Here is a 22,718-nt window from a genome sequence, read left to right on the forward strand (position 1 = left end):
ACTCTCTTGTGCCTATTTTTCCAGATATAGTGGTCAATTTACCTACGTATTCTTTAATTTGTTTCTTAGAATTCACTTAAACATAAAACAATAGGTTAAACTAAAAAAAAGATAAGGAAGGTATAGTATGCTAACATCAAGAAAAAAGTAAGCAGGTATGTTAATTTCTTTAAAAAATACATATATTTATTTTTATTTGAAAGACAGATTTGCAAAGATACAAGGAGAGACAGAGAGCTCTTTCATCTACTGGTGCACTGCCCAAATGGCAACAGTTAATAGAGCTGGGCCCATCTGAAGCCAGGAGCATCTTCTGGGTCTCCCACGTGTGTGTAGGGGTCCAAGTCATTAGCAGGGATAGGAGGTGGAGGAGCCAGAATTCAAACTGGTGCCCATATGAGATGCAGGCAGGCAGAGCAGGCAGAAGTTTGACTTGCTATACCATGATGGTGATTCCCAGATACGTTAATCTGCACAATTAAAAAAAAGATAACGATAGTAACAGTACAGCAATACAGTCAGTAAATCCTGTGATCTCTGCAACTCATGAAAACGCTGGCGCAAATTCTGGTTGCTCCACTTGTGGGCCAACTCACAGCTGCTGATGAGGGAATGAAAAAAAAAAGACAGAACAAAGATATAGAATATTTTTAAATGAAGTGCTCCAAATGATAAACTGATTAAAACAAAAACACAGACTGTGGGAAAAAGCAGTTATAGTTTTATCTATCTTAACATGCCTTTACATATGTCGTTTTAAAAATGTTTATTTTTCATGACACAGTTCCAAACGCTCAGGGATTTCCCTTTCCTCTCTTTCAATTCCCATCCCTTGTAATGTTTCCCCCGATTTTATTACAATAGTATAGTCCTTAATCCACAGTCCCAAATCCATTATCCTGTTTTTAAGTGTATCATGACATTGTCAGTACAGATAATGGTAGGGAGTCCAGCATCCTATTGTCAAGATATATTGAACAGTTTCATTTGGATCCTAAATCTTATTCAGAAGTACAGATGGATACTTCAATGTATCTTCAACTCTTGAGTTACTGGTCTCCCTTACAAAGTTCCTCTAATTTAGTTTATATATATATGCATATAGGCTGGAATGATATGGTACCACATAAAAATACGCAGGCATTTTGTGTTAATCAAATTTTTTTATGTAAGTAAAAATTTAGTGACAATTTTAATTGCTTCTCAGATGCAGTTAGACACCTCAAAATTGACCCATTGTAAATGCATTTAAATGTTAAAGCTATGCTTTTCTTACTTTCTGCTGTTAATAGAAAAATTAGTGATTCATTCATGCTGTAGTAAATTCTAGGGTTGTTAAAAAAAAGCATGTAGTGCATTCATACTAACTTAGAAAAAAAGTAAATTACATCTGAACATTTCAAATTGTAACCATACGTTTCTGATATTTGATAATTGCACATGGCTAATCTCTGGTGTTGCGTAATTGGAGTTTTGAACTAAGCAGCAAATCCTTCTTAGTTTGTGGATGCCAAACATACCTGTGTGTTTGGAAACTCCACAAGGTGCAGAGTTCATATATTTGGCAGTTCCAGTCAAAACAGAAGAGTTTCAAAGGGAATCCATGTGAAAGCTATGTTTTTAAATCTGTTGGCAAACAAATACCACGAAAAAAAAAAAAGATACGAACTTCTTATACTGGGGTGACTAATGTCTGTCTAGTTGTGTTTTGAAAACAAATAATGCCACCAACCAACCACAGTTAGATTAGAATATTATCCAGAAACTCAATCACTCTGTAGTAGTTACGACTCTTCACATAAGCACATTTTTAGTGTTTATTCTCTCTTACACACACAAACCAAAAATTGTATTTAAAAGGACCTAACTTCATCGGCATTGCTTTCATAATCTTTTTCATAATTTTTTAAAGATTTATTAACTTTTATTGGAAAGTCAGATATACAGAGAGGAGGAGAGAAAGAGACGAAGATCTTCCGTCTGATGATACACTACCCAAGCGGCCACAATGGCTGGAGCTGAGTTAATCTGAAGCCAGGAGCCCAGAGCCTCTTCTGGGTCTCCAACTCAGGTGCAGGGTCCCAAGGCTTTGGGCTTTCCTTTACTGCTTTCCCAGGCCACAAGCAGGGACTGGATGGAAAATGGAGCTGCTGGGATTAGAACCGGCACCCATATGGGATCTTGGTGTGTTCAATGAGAGGACTTTAGCCGCTAGGCCACTGCACTGGACCCTTTTCTTAATTTGCAAGGTGATAGGCACACTGAGCTCTTCCTGTGTACTATGTGAAGTTGTGGAAAATGCTTATTGGAATATGTAAGCTCTTATGCTAAAATCATTCCTTATTCTTATGAAAAAAATTTTCAATGCCTGATTTTAAATGACTTTCAAAATTTCTGCTGCTGAATGAATTTTCCAGTTGTAATAACCTTTCCACACAAAGAGTATGTGGCTGTTTTTTTTTTTTTTTTGCAGAGTATTCTGACTGGAGGACAAAAATCCATGGCAATGTTCCATTTCCAATTCAGGCTTGATCATCTGATGCCTGTCACAGTAATTACAAGTTACATTGTTTGCATTGTTTTGTCTCCCTGGGAAGTTATTCTAGGCTCTAAAAATATGACAGACTTTTATTTGATGAGCATAAGAAAAACTCTTTATAATAGTGGATGTGAATTATTAAACAGACAGTATCATATGTTGTAAAATGTTCCTTTATGTGACCAATGTTGAAAAAATAAAACAAAACTATGTACTACTGAAGTAAATCGTTAGAGCAGTTCTGGGAGAAAAAAAACCACAATTTTTCTACTTAAAATGCAAATCTGGCCTCAGTGTCAAAAATTCAATGGAGGAACACAAGTGACATACAGCAAGAGCTCTGAAGGACTGTGATAAAAACTCCGGGGGAAAATAATATCTGAACTTAAGCAATGTAGGACTGGCATGAATGACGGCAAAGACAGACTTAGGACAATCTGTTAAGTTCTTTTCATCCACTAAGAAAAAAGGATGGGTCTTAAATGACTATAGCATACAACTTGATAACTGAACACGCTTTGCTATTATTACTAAAGGGAATTCTGAAGTAGGAACAAAATTGGGAAGGTAATTAAGGAAAACACCAACTGGTACCAGCACCAATCCATTTCTAGTATTATGCAATAGAACTCCTAATCTAATATGTCCACCAGTCTGTGACTGACTCAATGTGAAGTATTTCTCCAAATTATGAAGAAAAGGATTATTTAGTTTTACTTGTATTGAAGATTTAAATTCTGTTCTTGAATGTTATGCATGTGATCACCTACCATCTGTGTTACTATAAAGTTAACAAATGTCATTACTTTTTAAAACTTGCGTTTTAGAACTTTTGGTTGGTAATCAACTAAATAGTTTTCATGCAAAGTTGCCTTACTTCCAAACTGTCCCAGAGACCACAGATAAATACTGAAATAAGTTGATATTTGCATAATAGCCTTTGATTTCATTTGTATCTTTTCTACTATTCAGATCAATATTGTCTTTAAAATATTTATATACTGGGGACTGGTGTGGAGCCGTAACAGGCTACGCCTCCACCTGCAAGCACCAGCATCTCACAGGGCTCAGGTTCTTGGGATCCTGCGCCCACATGGCAGACCTGGAAAGAAGCTTTAGGCTCCTGCCTTTGGATCAGGTTAGCTGTGGTCACCACAGCTGTTTGGGGAATGAACCAGAGGACGGAAGATCTCTCTGTCTCTTCTTTCTAATAAAATAAACAACTCTTTAAAAAATCTTAATATATTGATCTGTCCTAATTAGCATTGCAACAAATTCTGAAAGATCTCCAAATGAGTTATAAGATTTCATAATACACCATGTTTTCCAGGAAAATTAATATCTATTTTTACGACATTTATGTCAAAACTAATCAAGTTTGTTCTATTTTGGACATTTATGGTTAACACCTGTAATGCAATCATTAAAAGTCATTTTTAAATAATGAGACTTTTAGTTCATTACTAAATACCTTAAAAGGTATTAACAAAGCCATTATACAGAAAAGTTAATATAGGTACTTACGAATGCTTCAGATTTGTTTCATCAAATCTGATAAAAACAATTTATTAAGATTATGATGATCAATTACTGACAATGGAGTTTTTAAAAAAGAATTATACCCATCCATAAAGGTGTTGATAAAATACCAGTTGTAATGAATGGAAAGACAATCTTTCAGACAGATATTCAGGATGCTGTGAGGCTGGGTAACTGTTCTGAGACCTCATAGTGTGTGAATTTCCTTGCGTGTGTCTCAAGCACTCGCAGTTGCATCAACAGCAGCAGACTGTCTTCAGTGGAACAGATGTCTGTGTTTTAGCAAAATCAGCAACAGCTATGAAATTTAAATTGAGTTTTAAGAAGATAGCAAGAAGGCATGTTTGAATGTTGCTTTTCCATAAAAATTGTATAAATGAAACGCTTCCATGTTTTTAAACTCAACGTATTTATTTCAGTTTAATTTGAGTCAGTTATCTGCTCATATATGTGTAAAACATGGATTAAAATACAGAACAATACATTTCATTTTCTTTTGTTTTAATGCGCAGTTATGCTTAGACTTTTTGAATATTTACTAACTAAATTGTGTTGTGTTTAACATCACTCTGCTTTCAACAAAAGTGGCTTATAGGAAAAAAAAAAATCATACTTGGCTTACAGACGACTTACAAGTAGGGATGTGATAATTATCATCCCTCAGAACAATTGTGATTAGTTGTTAAGGGAAATGTCAGATTAACCCACTGCATTGCAAAATTGACAGCATAAATTGCTTTGACAACCCATAAAAATAAAACCTTATAAATTGCTCTAAGTCTTTGCAAATGACAGACACTCCACTTAATTATCTAATTACCCAATCACAGGATCTAAAAATTAAAGTACTCAAGAATATAAGAATAGCGGTCAATTGATCACAATAATGGACCATACACTATTTTTTCTATTTTGTATTGTCTTTTGGAAAGATGTCATTATCTTTCCTTATTTTTACACATTTGAATCAACAATCATAAGCATCCCATTTCTTCTATACTATGTCCTATTTCATTGTGTCCTTTTTTTTCTTTTTTTAAATTTATTATTTTTAATACATTAATTACATTGTATTATGTGACACAGTTTCATAGGTACTTGGGTTCTCCCCACCCCTCCCCAAACCCTCCCACCATGGTGGATTCCTCCACCTTGTTGCATAACCACAGCTCAAGTTCAGTTGAGATTCCTCCATTGCAAGTGTATACCAAACATAGAGTCCAGCATCTTATTGTCCAGTCAAGTTCAACGGCTTCTTAGGTAGACCCTCTCTGGTCTGAAGACAGAGCCAGCAGAGTATCATCCCAGTCAATTGAAAGCTCCAACATACCATCAGCAAAAATTTACATCATTATGGAATTAATTGACATAGTAATCAGTAACCAATATGTTAAAAGTAAATGCAAGTTCCTAGCCACCTTCTGTGACCACCTCACTTACATTTCAATTTTAGTTTATACACAACATATAACATTCATAACATAACATGTTATACATAACATCATATCATCTTAAATTAAGGCAAACATGTGGTATTTAACCTTTTGGGATTGGCTCATTTCCCTTAGCATTATGGTTTCCAGTTTGGCCCATTTGGCCACAAAGAGCTGCATTTTGTTTTTTTTAATAGCTGAGTAGTATTCCATGGAGTAGATGAACCATAGCTTTCTTATCCAATCCTCTGTTGATGGGCATTTTGGTTGCTTCCATGTTTTTGCGATTACTGATTGTGCTGCTATGAACATAGGAGTGCATGTTGGTTTCTCATAAAACAAGTGTTCTGGATATATTCCTAGGAGTGCTATTGCTGGATCATACGGTATGTTGAATTTGAGTTGTTTGAATATTCTCCATACTGATTTCCATAGAGGCTGTACCAGCCTGCAGCCCCACCAGCAGTGGAGTAGGGTTCCCTTTTCCCCGCAACCTCGCCAACAAGTGTTGTTGGTGCTTTTATTCATGTGGGCCAGTCTTACTGGCGTCAGGTGGTACCTCATTGATGTTTTAATTTGGATTTCCCTTATTGCCAGGGAACTTGAGCATTTTTTCATATGTTTATTTGCCATTTGGGATTGTTCCTTTGTGAAGTGTCTGCCCATTTCCCGTGCCCATTTCTTGAGTGGGTTGTTTGTTTTGTCCTTTTAAAACAAAATATGATATCTATGATAATGAAGAAATTAGAAATATTTTAAGTGCATTTGTCTCTGAATTAAGTTTAGTAATTGTAATTATTAATCATCTTACTCATTTTGAAGTCAATTACTTACTTGAAATTATTAGAAACAATGAGACATTGTCAGAGCTGTCCCTTAAGTAAGCTGACATGTGGCTTAGATGAGGGCTATATTTAAGGCAATTAAATTCCTCTCCACGTAGCATCTTTCATCGTTGCCAAAGTAGAAGCGATGCCATTGCTTTGCGGATGGCCAAGAATTTCTGCTTTCATTAAATATGTGTATAATTCAACAAGTTTATGATAATGTCGTCCGATTGTCATTCTTCCTAGATTCGTGTTTTTTAAGTTATGGTAACCTGTATTTTTCTGTCTGTTGAGTGTTATCGCTAATAGCAACTGCACAGATGTACTGTATACAATGTGCATACATGCTTGATATTATCACCACAATCAAGGCAATAAAAGTATCTAACAATTCAAAAAGTTTCCTTGTGTTCTTTTTCTTCTCACTTTTAATATTTTGATCAGAATTATTAAATATGAGATCCACTATCTTAAATTTCAACAACAAAGTAATGTGTTAGCTATCACACCAGACCTTGAGAACTATTAATGTTATATAACAGAAGCAGACCTATTGAATACATCTCCCTGTTTCTGCTCCCTGGCAACTAACATCATGCTTTTTGCTTGTAGGAGGTTTGCTAATTTAGACACGTCATGTAAGTAGAATCATAAAGTAGTTGTCTTTCTCAGGCTATAACCAGGAAGCTGGACTGAAAGTAGAGAACCTGGGGTAGATGGGTGCTTCACTTCTGCAAATATTGCTCCAGTTTGCTTTTTGTAGCTGTTCTTGTTGTTTTAAGACTTACCTTATTTTTATTGAAAAGTCAGATACACCGAGAGGAGCATCTTTCGGCCACTTATTCACCCCCCAAGTGACCGCAATGGCCTGAGCTGTGCTGAACCAAAGCCAGGAACCCGGAGCATCCTCTGGGCCTCCCTCGTGGGTGCAGGGTCCCAAGGCCCTGGACTGTCCTCCGCTGCCTTTGCAGGTCACAGAGAGCTGGAAGGGAAGCAGGGCCAGCCCAGATTAGAACCAGCTCCCTCTAGCTACTGCACCAGGTCTCTTATTTTGTTTTTATTTAAAGTAAGTTTTTATAGATACTACAGTTATATCTTCAGAGTGCTGATTGTTATAATAATGTTTATAGAAAATAAACAAGACGTTTGGACACATTAGTATAAATCATATGCTAACATGACAGGGAGCTTTAATATAAGGAAATGATGTATGAATGAACACTTTGACAGATCATTGGTTTTGCTTATAATTATAAGGCAATTTGCAATCATCTATATATAAGATTATATAACACAAAGTAGAAAGCAATTTTATTGAAGGACATGCTTTCTAAATATTTAACTTCAGTGTATTGAAATACTTCTGAAAATTACTGTTGTCTGTTTTCCCCTTTTATTTACCATACATAATCACTTATGTTATCACTGGAGATTCGTGAGTTTTTATTTCAGACCTTGGGTTATAAGCCAAGCCTTTCATGTTTTTTATTCTTTGTCTCCAAGTTTCGGTCAGTTGGTTTGTGGAATGGCTCATATTCAGTTTTTCTTGTGTTCCTCATAGTTCAATTCAGAATAAATGATTTTGGCTAGAAAACCTTACTACTCTACTTTGAAGTTCGGTATTAACTGGTCAAATCAGAATCAGTGTGTCTCTCAACATTAATTTGTGCAGTGTTTTTTTTTTTTTCCTACTCTGCTGAGATTAAATACCTTGTGTTCTAATTTATGTTCACTCAATCTTTATTTGTAGAAACACATTTCTGATATTTTTGACCTAGCACACACCTGGAGGCTTTGCACGGCAAAGATAGTCACACACGGTTAGAGCATTTCCTTTTCCAATTTACCGTCCTGAGGAGAGAAGCTGTGAAATGAAAGTAAACGTAAAATTAAAAGAAAATGGGTGATCAAGATTCTGAAAGAGATGTGAGCTTTGTAAAGTGGACTAAGTGATATTGAGATCTATATCTCTCTTTTTAAAAAGTTTTATTTATTTTCATTGAAGAGGCAGATATGCACAGAGGAGGAAAGAGAGAGGAAGATCTTCCTTCTGTCAATTCACTTCCCAAGTGACCGCAATGGCCGGAACTGAACAGATCCAAAGCCAGGAACCAGGAGCTCTTCCTGGTCTCCCAGGCAGGTGCAGGGTCCCAAGGCTTTGGGCCGTCCTCAACTGCCTTCCCAGGCCACAAGCAGGGAGCTGGATGGGAAGCAGGGCTGTTGGGATTAGAACTGGCGCCCATATGGGATCCTGGCACTTTCAAGGAAGACATTAGCTACTATGCTATAATGCCGGGCCCAAGATCTCTTTTAAAGGAAGTAATTCAAGCATGTATTTTGCATCCAGCTCACAGAGATTCCATGGAAGCAAGTAACGCAAGATGGCAATAAGAATGTAGATGTCCTAAGATGTTATCTTCCTTTTCATCTTTGCAAACTTGTGCTTTGCTGTTTTGCAGTGCTGGTGACTAATTTCACATGTAACAACCTCACATTCACCTAATAGGATCAGACTGTATAATTAGAGAAAATAGTGATCAAAAAGTCACATAAACCAAATATTTGTGGTCATATACTATAATTTTGAAGAGTTAATTTGTATGTGGAAAAATGTTATTTTGACATTTATTCTGTAGAATTCATTTTTGACATAGCTGTGAATTGTGAACTAGGAGAATTGCTGGAAACCTACTGCTGAAATCTAACTCCCGAGGGGTGGGAGAGACTGAATAATGAAAGGGGGCAAGCCAGCTTATAAAGGGTTCACTTTGATTTTTGAGGGTGAGAATGAAAGCTTGTTGTGGACTATGACGCGCAACAGTGCTACAAGCAGGAACAGAGTGTAAAAGATTTGTGAGTGGTATGAGATAATACATGATTTTTGTATTTCATATTTCATAAAACAAATGTAAAAGGGGTCAACTATAGGTATCAAAGTTTTGAAGCATTAGATTGGAAAGGACTTAAAGCAGCCACTGAAGGGTTTTCGACAGAACTTGGTTTGAACTCGGTGCACTTTACAAAACGATGCAATTCAGTTCCCAGTTTTCTGGAATTTACACCTGTGATTTTAAGGGCAAAGAGTAAATAAGAACAGTATTGATAGAAAATTGAATTTTCTAAAAAACCCCCTAAAATATTCATTTTCCTAGATAAAACAGATTCTCTTATGAAATAAAAGTATCTAAAATTCACATTAACTTTACTAATATCCAGGCTGGTCTCTATGTATATTAGCTTGTTCACTTTATGCAACCAGTCTATATCCTCTTTGGTCATTTTCTATTCATTATGTTTGAAGTGAGATTTACAAATTATACTGATGTTGTTAGGTCTCTTCCAATTGTTCGTGATTGGAATATGCAATATATATTAATATTTCTGGTACAGCTATTTTCTTATTTAACACTATTCTAAGCAAAGGAGATACATTGTTAATCATTGCAGCAGTTTCCTTGATCATGATTGCATGTTGACACCGTAAGCTTTCCTGATCCAATAGTATGAATGGTTAGAAAAATTCAATAGTTTGAATATTTAGAAAAATATGTTTGATCTTGCTTGATTAAAGATACACTAGCAGGCCCCGCATATTGTGACATTCACTGTTACACTAAAATAACGTTTTGGCTAGGACAATATTTGATACTTCGTTTTTTGCCCATGAAGCCATGACCATGTGATAGGGCTTATTGTAGGCCATCCCAGCTTGGCATGCTACAGGTGATCAATAAAGAGCAACAGCCATGGTTTTCAAATTACAGAAGACAATTATTAGAATCTTTACATAGGCTAGAAATTTTAAAGGAGATATATGCGTTTTATTTTTTAAAGTATATATTTTATGCTGTATAAATGCACAACTCTGTTTGAATTGAATGTGTTGCACAAGGTTAAAAACTGTCAACCTGAAAATGAGATTTGAGTGGTATAACTTGGTTTTGAAATGATAAAAATGGTTGAGAAACAAATTGCAAATCCTGAACTGAAGTCTGGATTTGTGTCAAGAAAAAAATGTAATAAATTGGAGTTTATGATTGGTAATTTGCCATAGAAAACATAAGTCATTCAATTTATAAAACATACTTCAAATATTTAAAATAAAAATTGCATCAGGTAAAAAATTAAAATATGAAATTGCTTTACTGTTCTCTAAATTACTGATATTAATAATTTACCTATTTTTGTAATATAACTATGTCTTAACATTTAATTATACCTGATAGCTTTATATTCAAACCTGGAATCCAAAATGGATTTTTCTTCAAGAATTACCAAACACCTCTTTTCAGTTTTAATTTTTCTTCATGAATACGTAAATATTAGTTTTTGTGTGTAAAATTGTAAGCTCAAAATTTTTATGATAGTAAGCAAGGAAAACCTTCAGCCCACCTGCTCCAACACTCAGAGGTGAGTTCTACAACCTAGCTCGACCAAGCATTCCCCCAGCCTCAGTTTTTGTATGTACCAGAAAGTGGTGGATGATGCTGTGTAGCCCATCCCAGGTCTCTCACTTGGGCAGGTGCCTTGATCTGACCCAGACAGGTCCTCTGTATTCTCCTCTTCTTAACCATTTCATTGTCTCAGCTCCCTTTCCTACCTGCAATTGCAATGGTCTGGTCCATGGAAGTCCCCAGAAGCCATTCCTTCCTTGTCAAAAATACCCTCAGCCACTTTCACTCTAATATATCCCCAGACCTCCTTCCCTCGAGCCATCAGCGACAACACCCATCCCAACTTGGTGACTTGGGTTGTGTGTCTCAGCCCAGCTTTCCCCAATTATCTTTAGGAAAGAAGAACCGCCACCATATGTTGTACTATAGGTATAAGATAACCTAGGCAGTTGCCTGCAGATCTCATTTACAAATTTTAATTGAAATAATAAGTCAGCTAGTAATATTGGAGCCAGAGAGTCAACTACGTCAAGTTTCCTAAGGCCCTTTCTAATTTTCCACTTTAAAACATTATAAAACCATATTAAGTGACAAAGAATCTCTTCTCTTTTGTGTGTGTTAGTCCTTGGTGCTACTGCCAAAATAATTCCTCTTGTTCAATTTTTGAACATTTGTACTTTGATTTCAAGTAGTTGGCTCAATTAGTCTGTTATTAAATTTGTTGGCTTACAACTTCTCGTGGATTTTCTCTTTTTCATTTCTGATATTAATTAGTCTAAAAGTAATTTTTACTTTAATTATGTTCTTCAAAGGCTCCTTCTTGGTCTTGAGATGCTATTGTTTTTCTGTGTTCAATTTCATTTTTATTGATTCTTCATTCCTGCTTGTTTTAGGGTTAAAGACATGTCGCGGATTTCACAAAAACTAAGGTCATTAATCTTTCTTCTTTTCTAATATATATGTTTAAAGCTATACATTTCCCTCTCTCATTGTTTTCAATGTATTTCAAGTATTTTTCTAAGTTATATTTTGATTTTAACTTAAAAGGGTTTTTTTTAGCCATTTTTCTTGTTATTTATTTGATGCAAAAGTGACTTGAACCAGTTATTCAAATATGTATTATTGCAGGTGTCTCAAGGTATATCTTAATTTCTGTGCCAAATGACTGTTCTCAACCAGCTACTACTTTATTTGAAAAGGGAAGAGAAATTGAAATGACAATCATACACTTTCTTTAAATTGTTAACGTTTCTTTAAGCAATCAGATTGTAGTGAGAGGGAGAGACAGAGAATGAAATTTTCATTTACTAATTCACTTCTCAAATCTTAAATGATGGAAACAGCTAGGGCCAACTCAAAGCCAGGAGCCAGGAACTTCTTGAATGTTTCCCAAGTGAATGCCAAGGGCTAAGGAATTGGCCCTCTTCCACTGCTTTTTCCAGGTGGATTAGCAGGGAGATGGTTTCCAAGTGGAGCAACAAGAAATCAAACTGTGCAAATGGAATGCCAGTGTTGAAGCCAATGGCTTAACTGATTCTTGTGCCACCACACTTTTTGTAGAGTAAATGCTAAAAAAAATAAATAAATAAAGTTAAAATTAAAAAAATAAAAAGAGGACGCATAGGGAAGACAGTTCTTTCGTCATGGGAATTTTTCTACTCCCCACCTTAGGCTTATATTTACATATGCGTACATTTGTTATGCCCCTAAATTATTTCATTGACTCAACTATTTTGCAGTTGTGTATATTTGTACTATTACTCTACTAAGAATATCTTTGATATTTAGATAAATATATAATATATCTATTTATTTATCTTCACATTTTCGCTGTTCTTTCAAAGTCTTTTGTCTTACTAGTTACTGGATTTCACCCAAACTCCCATGTTAGCTTTCTTTTTTTCTTTTGCAGCCACTTCGTATAAATCTCATTTAGAGATTTGTACAAACTTCTGTTATTTTTTTATTTTTATTTTTTTATTTTTATTTTTATTTTTTTTTTGGTTTTCTGCTCTGGGATTTTTCATCGTGTTGCCTTTTCCAGGTATATATTTCAATTCTGACCTCAAAATTCTCATTCACATATTTACCTATATTCTTTGGTTAACTTTTGTGTTTATCAAACCACTCCAGTGTCATCCTGGGTTAAATTTTACTTTGGTAGCATGGGTTTTCTTTTCCTTCTTTCTGAGAGGTATTTCACTGGCCTGTGGTTCCCATCTTGCCAGCTCTTTACAGGGATAGTAGCTTTGTATCATATATCCTAGCTATGTTATCTGATATATTCTATAAACTTTGGCTTCCGCTTTATTCTCCTAGCAGTGAGCTTACTCCATGGGGAATTACTGTAGATCTCAATAGGCTTGTTTTTTCAGTTGAATTTTGTTAGGGTGATTTTATTTAATTATGCCTCAAATCATATAGTGTCACTTGTAGTTCAGGCATACAAATTCTACCTGTAAAGGAGTGCTCTTTGGGGGTGTCAAGAGAAGACAGGAACTATTTTTTAAAAGATGTTAAGCTGGAAAGTCAAATTCTGCTTTCCCTGAGAGGTATGCAAATTTAAATGTATTCAACTGTCTTGTATGAATTACTTTTCTTTGAACTCCTTAGAATGTTGCTTGAATATGAATTGCTCAGAGTTAAGAAACTGTCCAGTGAAATATTTTAGGTTGATTTAGTGGTTTGCTCCGTTATATCTTTCCTTTTCTTGATTTATCCAGTTACAATTTCTGTTAGGCAGGCAGCTGGAATCTTTGCAGACAATGGCCCTGTCGGAGTGCAGCGCTGACTTGAAACTTATAGGTGAAGCACCCCATAGACCAATTGTGTCTTCAGTGGAAAACCCCCACAAACAAGGTTCCTACAAGTTGCTTCTTTCTTTCTTTCACTGTTTTATAATTTTTGCCTGATTTTGTTCGCAGTCCAATGACTCTAAAGGAACTTCATTTCAAGTCTCCAAAGCTATAGGATATATGACTGAAAGGTTACTTTAAAAAGATGGAAGCATAGAGATTCCTTACAGAAAATGTTCCTATGTGAAAGTTAGCTACAATTATAAAGTTTTTTTTAATCATTTGGGGAAACATTATTGATAGATCTTGAACTTTCAGGATCTTGTAGCATTAGTAATCTTGACTGACCTTATATGCACATATTTTATTAAGAATTCTGACGTACATTTCTGCTTATAATTTAGAAAAAGGATTTGTTTTGTTTTTTAATAAGTGACAGATGCATTTTAAAGAAAATTTTCATCAGTATTTTGCATCTACAGCAGATCTAAACATTCAGGTTCACTTTGAGTTTAAACAGATAAACTCTTCAAACTATTATTCAGTTCAGATATAATTGAACTCTTATTAGGGCATATTAATTAACTCCAGAAAATATTATTCACGGAGATGAATGCATATTGGAAAACAAAGACAACCGAAAAATCAGATTAAGTGATCAATATATTGCTAAGAAGCTAACATTTTACTGAAGCATGCGTGCACATTACACAACAGAAAGCAAAAGAACTAAAATCAATAAAATAATGCTTTAGGAAGACTTAGCTAACGTGAAAATTCGAAAAAAAAAATATGAAAGTCTTAATGAGCACATGTTAGACCACATAGAATTTTAGTAGATACGTTGATTTGTTTTCTTTACATATGGCAACATATCAATATGCAGGTGGCTATTCCCACTGCCATCACTCCTGCTCAAAGAAAAGAGGAAGAAACGGAACACATAAGGAAAGTACAATATTCTCAGGTGTTCAATAATTTTGCCTGTTAGACACTGGTGCCTAGGTACATAATGATATACAGGAAACTTGGGACAGACAACAAAACCTCCCTGTAGTGAATCTGAGGACCCTTCTGTCTGCTGGACTCACTTCAAATCACTCACTGTATAGTTTAACTTGTGGTTAAAGTGTTCTGATAAAATAGAGACTCGGTCACCAGGAAGATCTAATTTGCACAAAGACCAAAGCTATACAACTTCCAGCTGTCAACCAAAATGTTCATCATGAACTTCATGGGGTCACATCACCAGTGAATTCCCAAGTGCACTGGGGATGAAAGTCCTACAGCAGGAAGAAAGGTTGCCGCATTTCACTCAAGCGGTCTATTTCCCCCTTCACAGTTTTCAGAATATGTTTGCTTGACTATCCCTACTATCATCTTTCTGGACTATGATTCCTTACCCTCAGAGCAGCACATATTCAAGGCAGGTTGTCCTCTTTGCATACCCCTTGGTGTAGCCTGGCCCATAATCCTTCACTGCTGTCTAAGGCTGATGTGCAGTGGTGCTTCACACTCACTTCTTCCATGGACAAAGAGGCACGCATCTTCTTTCTTGTTCCAGATTTCCACGTTGCTAAAGTCCAATGTTACTTCAAGGTTTTCTTTAATTTTTACATGGTTTTGATCTACTCTAGCGTAGATTTCAAGGAGCAATCCCCATACTCTTGTTAATTTTTACTTTCATCTCTGGCCTAAACAAGGGGCTAAGTAGAGTGTTCTTCCAAGACAATCCTAAAACACAGATTTGTTAACCAAACCTGCTCTTTGCAATAATGCACAACAAGAAGCTTATAGAATTCCTGACAGACTTTCTGTGTGCTTTTCCTCTGTCACACAATTCAGCAAGAAAAACTACAAGTGAACATGTCAATATTTGTACTGTGAAGTCTTTCTTTTTTCTTTGTTGAGAGATACACAACATGCAACCAAATGCATCTTACCTCTGTGGACTTTCCAGAAGTTTCAGGGAAAGGAAAAACAAAGGAAAGGATTTCACATTTCTAAAGCTTGATTGAAACTCTAAATTGTCTAATTCCAGACAAAAGCTATCTCCTCAAGCTTGCAAATTTCAAGTGTCTCCATAAATCGCTTCCTATTAGAAAATGCATTCTAGAATTTAATGCACTATTGATTGCTTGCCAACAGAAAAACATCTTGAAAGGTCCTTATCTTAGAAGAAGAATTGCATTTTGAAAACTGCCTTTCAGTTCACAGCATGATGCAAAGAAAAAAAAAAGAAGCAACTCTTGAGGTACTAGAAGTATGAGAAAGCAAAAGCTGTCTACTCCATGTTTTTCACTTTTTCCATTTAGTCTGGACATTTATAAGGCAAATTAGTGTTTTGAAGTGTTGACATGACAACCAAAGTAAACAGGTCAAATTTTTGCCACAGGTGTAATCATTACACACTCATATATCTTGGTTTGATTCATCATAATGACAAGATGAAAAATAAAAGACATGAGATATATGGGCCTCCTGAACTTAGCTGCAGTTGTTAAATTCTCCAGTTTCTCCAAATCCTGCTAATTAAAGAACCACTACATTATTGCCTCAATATGACTTTTCATTATTTTTTTAGACTATTCAACATAACTAAGCTACATTTTCACTGACTTCATTTAACTACTTTTTCCTATTTTATATATGTAATTATCCCACATTCTTTCATATACATTTACTCTATTTTCTTATACACACAATTACTTCTCGGCCTTTTCGCTAAGATCAAGTGTAGTATCTTATACACACACACACACACACACACACACACACATACACACACATATCCCAATCAGTTCTTATATTTTCCAAATCTACCCATCTGTGAAGGTGTGTCAAGTCTATAGATGTCATAGGCAAATATTCCCTAAATAACACTTTTCTTCTGGGTGCAAATGTTTATGTGAAGCAATATTTCAATATCTAATATTGTAATACTTGTTTTACAGTGGGAATCTGATCACTTTTCTAAGATTTCTAAGAGAGAAAATTCTTATATTTGATAAAGTGAGCATCTCCATAATAATTCTTGAAGCACCTATTCAGTTATCGGATCATTATTTAGTTGCAGAAGCAAAGATGATTCATGCACAATGAAGCCCTTTGCTGTGAGGGGTCCACTAGCTGAGTTTGGCATTTGGACTGGCAGCAAGGATTTAAAGAATTCGCAGGATGGCGGACTGCTCCAAAAATTCATGATAGTTTCCCTGCTGCTTTGACATACCTGAAGGAAATTATGAAACAATTAAGATATCTGGGTTAAGTCACATGACTTTTGTAAAAGTAATTTGTAAATTACTATCAAAATAATACTTTGGAAGAAATTAAAAATCTACCTGCTACATTAGTTTTATAATAGATACCAAATTCTAAATATAAAGACTGCAATGTACCACTCCCTACTCTTGGAGTACATGAGTTTAACCCCTGCTTTTCTGTCTGGTTAGAGCTCCTTGCTAGTGCAGACCACAGGCAGTAGTCACCCACGTGGCTAACCCCCTGGCTGCTAGCTTTGGCCTGGCTCAGCCCTGACCTTTGTAGGTATTTGGGGAGTGGATTACTAACAGCACCTTGCTTTCTCAGTCTCTCTTGCTCATTTTCTTCCTCTCTTCCTTTCCAACCAACAAATAAAAATGCCAAAAATTCACTGAGATTAGTTTGCTCAGAAGCAGTACAATTTACACTTTGGTTCAGAGCATTTGTATTCTCCAAGAAACAGTTTTAGTCTGTTAACAGTATTACAGAGAAGGGGGTTTGTGCTGTGGCACAGTCAGTAGCCACACCACCTGACACCCTTGGCCCATATGGCAAACACTTAATGTTCTGGTTGCCACAATTCCAATCCCAGTCCTTGCTAATGATCTGTGAATCAACAGAAGAAAGCCCATTTGCTTGGGCCCCACCTGTCCATCAGGGAGACCCAGACACAACTCCTGGATCATGACTTCAGCCTGATGTAGCCCTGACAGTTACAACCATCTGGAGAGTGAAATAGGGATGGAAGATTCGCATTCTTTCTCTCTCTGTCTCTCTCCAATCCTCTCTTTCCTTTCTCTTTTACTTTGTTCTGCTTTTTCTCTCTCCCTTTCTCTCTCCTCTCTCTGTCTCTGTTTCCCTCTTTATCTGAAACCCTTCCTCCTAAACATGTAAATCTTTATAAAAAAATCTATGTTAAAGATGGGCCAGCATGGTAGCCTAGTGGCTAAAGTCCTCGATTTGAACACACTGGGATCTCATATGGTGCCAGTTCTAATCCCAGCGGTCCTGCTTCCCATCCAGCTCCCTGCTTGTGGTCTGGGAGGAGAGTCGAGGATGGCCCAAGGCCTTGGGACCCTGCATCTACATGGGGGACCCGGAGGAAGCTACTGGCTCCTGGCATTGGATCAGCTCAGCTCCAGCTGTTTCAGCTGCGTGGGGAGTGAATCAATGGACAGGAGAACTTCTTCTCTATCTCTCTTCCGCTTTGTATACCTGCCTTTCCAATAAAAATAAAAAAAATCTTTAAAATATCTATGTTGAAAGAGCCACTGAAACCTTTGGATATTCAGTAGTCCTTAAACAAATGTACACAACTGTAAGGACTGTGAACTTGTACTAATGTTTAGTTTGCATAAGTGTGTAAAAAGATCTCCTGTATTGGGGCCTGGTGCTATAACCTAGAAGCTAAAGTCCTCACCTTGAATGCACTGAGGTCCAATATGGGCGCCAGTTCTAATCCCAGCAGCCCTGCTTCCCATCCAGCTCCCTGCTTGTGGCCTGGGAAAGCAGTTGAGGATGGCCCAAAACCTTGGGACCCTGCACCTGCATGGGAGACCTGGAAGAGCTCCTGGCTCCTGGCTTCGGATTGGCTCAGCTTCCTCGTTGCTCAGTTGGGGAGTGAATCATCGGACGGAAGATCTTCATCTCTGTCCCTCTTCCTCTCTGTATATCCGCCTTTCCAATAAAAATAAATAAATCTTTTTTTAAAAAGAAGTAATTAAATTGATCATTAGAAATATAGATTCCTGGGGTTAACCCAAAACTGGCTAATAAAGATCACTAGAGGTGGTATCAAAAACCCACAGTTTGAATAACCAACAAAGGAATTCTTACTCACACTCAAAATGAGAACACCAGCCACTGTGATGCTCAGACATTTATGGATTGTAAGTATATTTCTGTTAAATTCTGGTTCATACCTTAAAGTAAGATAAACACCTCCACAAATCACATCTGCAGTATATTGTGAAGTTAGTGTGTGATTTCATATTTCTATGAAGATAAGAAAGACAAGGAAATAGCGATATGAACAGAGTGATCCTCCCCTTTAACAGATAATTCTCTTAACCAACACATTTTAATATCTACCCTTTAGAAACGGGGCCATTTTGTTTTTCCCTCCTTTGATCAGAGCAAGTTTATAGTTCTTCACAAACGATATTAAGACTAATTATTGATTCCTTTTTTAAAATTATGATGCTCTTAGATTTTCTAAGAATGAAGGTAATGCTGAATTAATCAGCTCATGTATTCTTTGTTGAATAAGAAACCTGAGACCATATAAGCCCATGCTTCCCCTTGCAGCCACCTCCTGCCACCAAGGTAGGGGATGTTCCTGTTCTGCTCTCTCTCCCTCTCTCCCCACCCCCATTCCTACTTTGCTGGAATAAAGGAACCTCCTAGGTAACTCACTGCATCTGGTATTTTTGCTTACTGCAGCAAACTTACCCTGAAAAGAGGACTTGGCTGCGCAAAATGAGCTACACATAAGAACTAACAGAAAGAATGTAACAGTGAAGGTAGCGACCAATGCTAATTACACAAAAGAGGCCACACTGCATCAAATAGTACCATGAAAAATCGTTAAACATTTGAATGATCATAAATGACAATCTGTCTAGTTAGTCCCAGTATACCTTAGATTTATGCCAACAGTAATTAGCAATACCATTTTTCACTAAATCTCATTTTTGACAATAAAATATTCATCCACTTCATCAATAGCAATATCATTAAAAATTGTGGTCTTAAAGTAAAACCAAGATCAGTCAATAAGATTTTGCACTTCTGCGACCATATGTGGAAAATAGAGACTAAGTGAAGATTTAGAATTGATCAAGGATATTGCTTTTAAGTGAAGAATGTGAGAGGTGAGAGTTGAGCATACATGCGAAGATTTATACTGCATAATCTCTGAATTGAAAAGTGAAAAAAAAAAAGACTGAAGAGAAAGTACACAGAATGGTATTGATAAGCTCCAGTAGAGGTGAGGGTTTCATGGATTTCTCAGACTAGAATAATCAGAGGTGGTCATCCCAGAGTAGAATGTTAAAGAATGAAGTTATGGAGTCAATGAAGACACAGGAAATGACAAGTTTCATTCTATGACAGCGAAAATAAAGCCTGAAATTGAGCAGCTAATAAGATCACTAGATATTCAGAAAAAAAGGCAATGACAATAATAACAACAAGAATTAATTTCAGAGTATTGGATAGGATTTGTTTATTTATATCACTAAGAAAGCAGACTGGTGCCACTTGGTGACAATGACATGTTTTAACCCAGAGGTTAGCATTTGAGTAATGGGTAAGAGTTACTTTGAAAACTATTGGCAACCAAAATTAGAATCAGCACTTGGTCTTCTTTTTTGTTTTTAAGATTTATTTATTTTTATTGGCAAGGCAGATACACAGAAAAAGAAGAGACAGAAAGATCTTCTCTCCATTGGTTTACTCCCTAAGTTGCCACAACAGCTGCAGCCAAGCTGACCTAAATCCAGGAGCCAGAAATTTCTTCCAGCTCTCTCACATGGGTGAAGGGTCCCAAGACTTCGAACCATCCTCAGCTGCCTCCCGCCCCCAGGCCACAAGCAGGGAGCTGGATGAGAATTGCAGCAGCCAGGACATGAACCAGCATTCAGTAGGGATCCCAGCACATACTAGGCAAAGATTTTAGCCACTAGTCTATTGCGCTGTGCCTGCTTTTTCTTTTTAATCTCATACAACGAATGCAAAACCTAGATGGTCTTAGAAATGAAGGTGATAAAATGAATTGACAGTAATTGGCAAGAGTGATAATGCCGTCTTGCTGCCTCAAAACCTAGTGAGGAAAAGTGGTGTAAGAGTACAAGCATTTAACACTCAAGAATGCTATAACATACCTTTTCCTTATTAGACACCCAACCTTCAGCTAATATAATAGCTAAAATAGAGTTGTTAAGAGACTCAGTTAAAAACAGAATAATTGGTCAATGAAAAAATTGCTGAAAGATAAGAGTAAGAAATACTCTACAAAACCACATCGAAAAGGGGGTAAGCAGGCTAGAAGGAGGCACAGGAGCCTGTGACTAGACGGCTCTAAAATGAGTGTGAGATTCACACTTGATAAATTTTTAATTGAAATTATATGAATAATAAAATATCAAAAATAAAATATTAAAAATCAACGAGAATTTTTCTTTTCTGGCCATTGATGATTGCCACTGACTTAAAGTTTCTTACATAAGCCACAAGAAGTCTGGGAAACTATGTCAAGCACGTGTTTTCAGACACCAAGAAGGAAAAAATGCAGACATGTGATACTGGAAAGACATAAGTGATTCATGCCTGTTAGTTGCTCACATGAATTTATTTTTAAACAGGTATTTTTTATTAAAACTCAGCCCTTGCATAAGCATCCTAAGGTGAGTACTCTGACTTTGCTGAGCTTAAGATGTAAGAATGGAACTTGGGGTGGCTGAGTCTACTGAAATTACTGTGGCAGAGATTCAGAAGATGCTGCACAAACCAAGAAATCCAGAGTCTTCAATTTTCAGTGTAGGTGGGTCTTGGAGTACTTCACTGGTTTCTACCTGCTTGTAAGACTGTGTCAGACTGGCCTAGTAGGATTTTAAATGAAACCGACTCGGGTACATCAGTGAACACACAATCCATTCAGAACGAATTTTCAGTTAAAAATTTACCAGTATGAAGTTAGTACGGATTGTGCTAAGAGAAATAAAAATTGATTTGCTGTATGACCCAGCAATCCCACTTCTGAAATTATATACAAAGGAAATGAAATCTGCCTATAAGAAAGTGACCTGTACTCCTTTATTTACAGCAGCACAATCTACAATAGTAAAGATATGGGAACAAGTCACATGCCCTTCAAAAGAGGAATGGATAAAGAAACTGTGCAGCCACTCTATGTATGGAATACTACTCAGCCATAGAAAGAATGAAATCCTAACATTTGCAGCAAGATGGTCCCAATTAGAGACGATTGTGCTCTTGAAATAAGCCAATCCCAAAAATATAAAGGAATCTTCCTGTAAAATACAATATCAATTGTTCTATCTATCTATCTATCTATCTATCTATCTATCTATCATCTATCTATCTATCATCTATCTCTATCTCTGTAAGCATATATTTATACATGCATTTATCTAGCAGATCTGTTTAATGGATCCAAAGATACCATAATGTGGAAATCCATTGCAGTATGCCTCTCTACTTCTGATTTTTAAGATGAACTCCAAATGAAACTGTGAAATCTATTTTGACAATAAAATGACAGACTTTATACATTTTTTTATACCTCCAATATCAAGATAAACTTAGGTGGCAGAATGATGGACTTGTGATTGTTGTTGGAGGCCTGAACTCGTGTTACAAGCTAGGAGAAAACAATGGGGAAAGAGGGCCGGGGAAGGTTGAAGGAAAAATCTCTGAGTTTAAACAACTGCATATATATAATAATGTATTATTTTTAAAAATTCCAAAACAAGGAAATTATAGGATCATAACATTTTTAGATAGCCTAATAAAAGGAGAGGTAAGCATCCAATGTATCACTTCAGTCACTGCTTGGGATACTACATGCCGCTCCAAGTACCTGTTTCAAATACCGACAACACCATTTCTGATCCAGTTTCCTGCTCATATGCAGCCTGGGAGACAGTAGATCATGGCTCAATTATTGGATCCCAACCATGACGTCAGAGGCTTGCCCTGAGTTCTGAAATCTGTCTTTAGTCGCTGATAACCACTTGCGTAGTAAATCAGAAAATGGAAGAATTCTCTACTGATCCGTCTCTTTGAATTAAAATTTGATACATTAAAAAGCAAAATTTCATCAAATACTTAAAACATAAGTAACACAAATTATTTCTTCTAAACAATAAAGAGAGAAATCATTGCTAATTTGCTTTAACAGGGTAATA

The sequence above is a fragment of the Ochotona princeps genome, chromosome 14 (assembly GCF_030435755.1).
Source record: "Ochotona princeps isolate mOchPri1 chromosome 14, mOchPri1.hap1, whole genome shotgun sequence".
Classification (NCBI taxonomy): Eukaryota; Metazoa; Chordata; class Mammalia; order Lagomorpha; family Ochotonidae; genus Ochotona; species Ochotona princeps.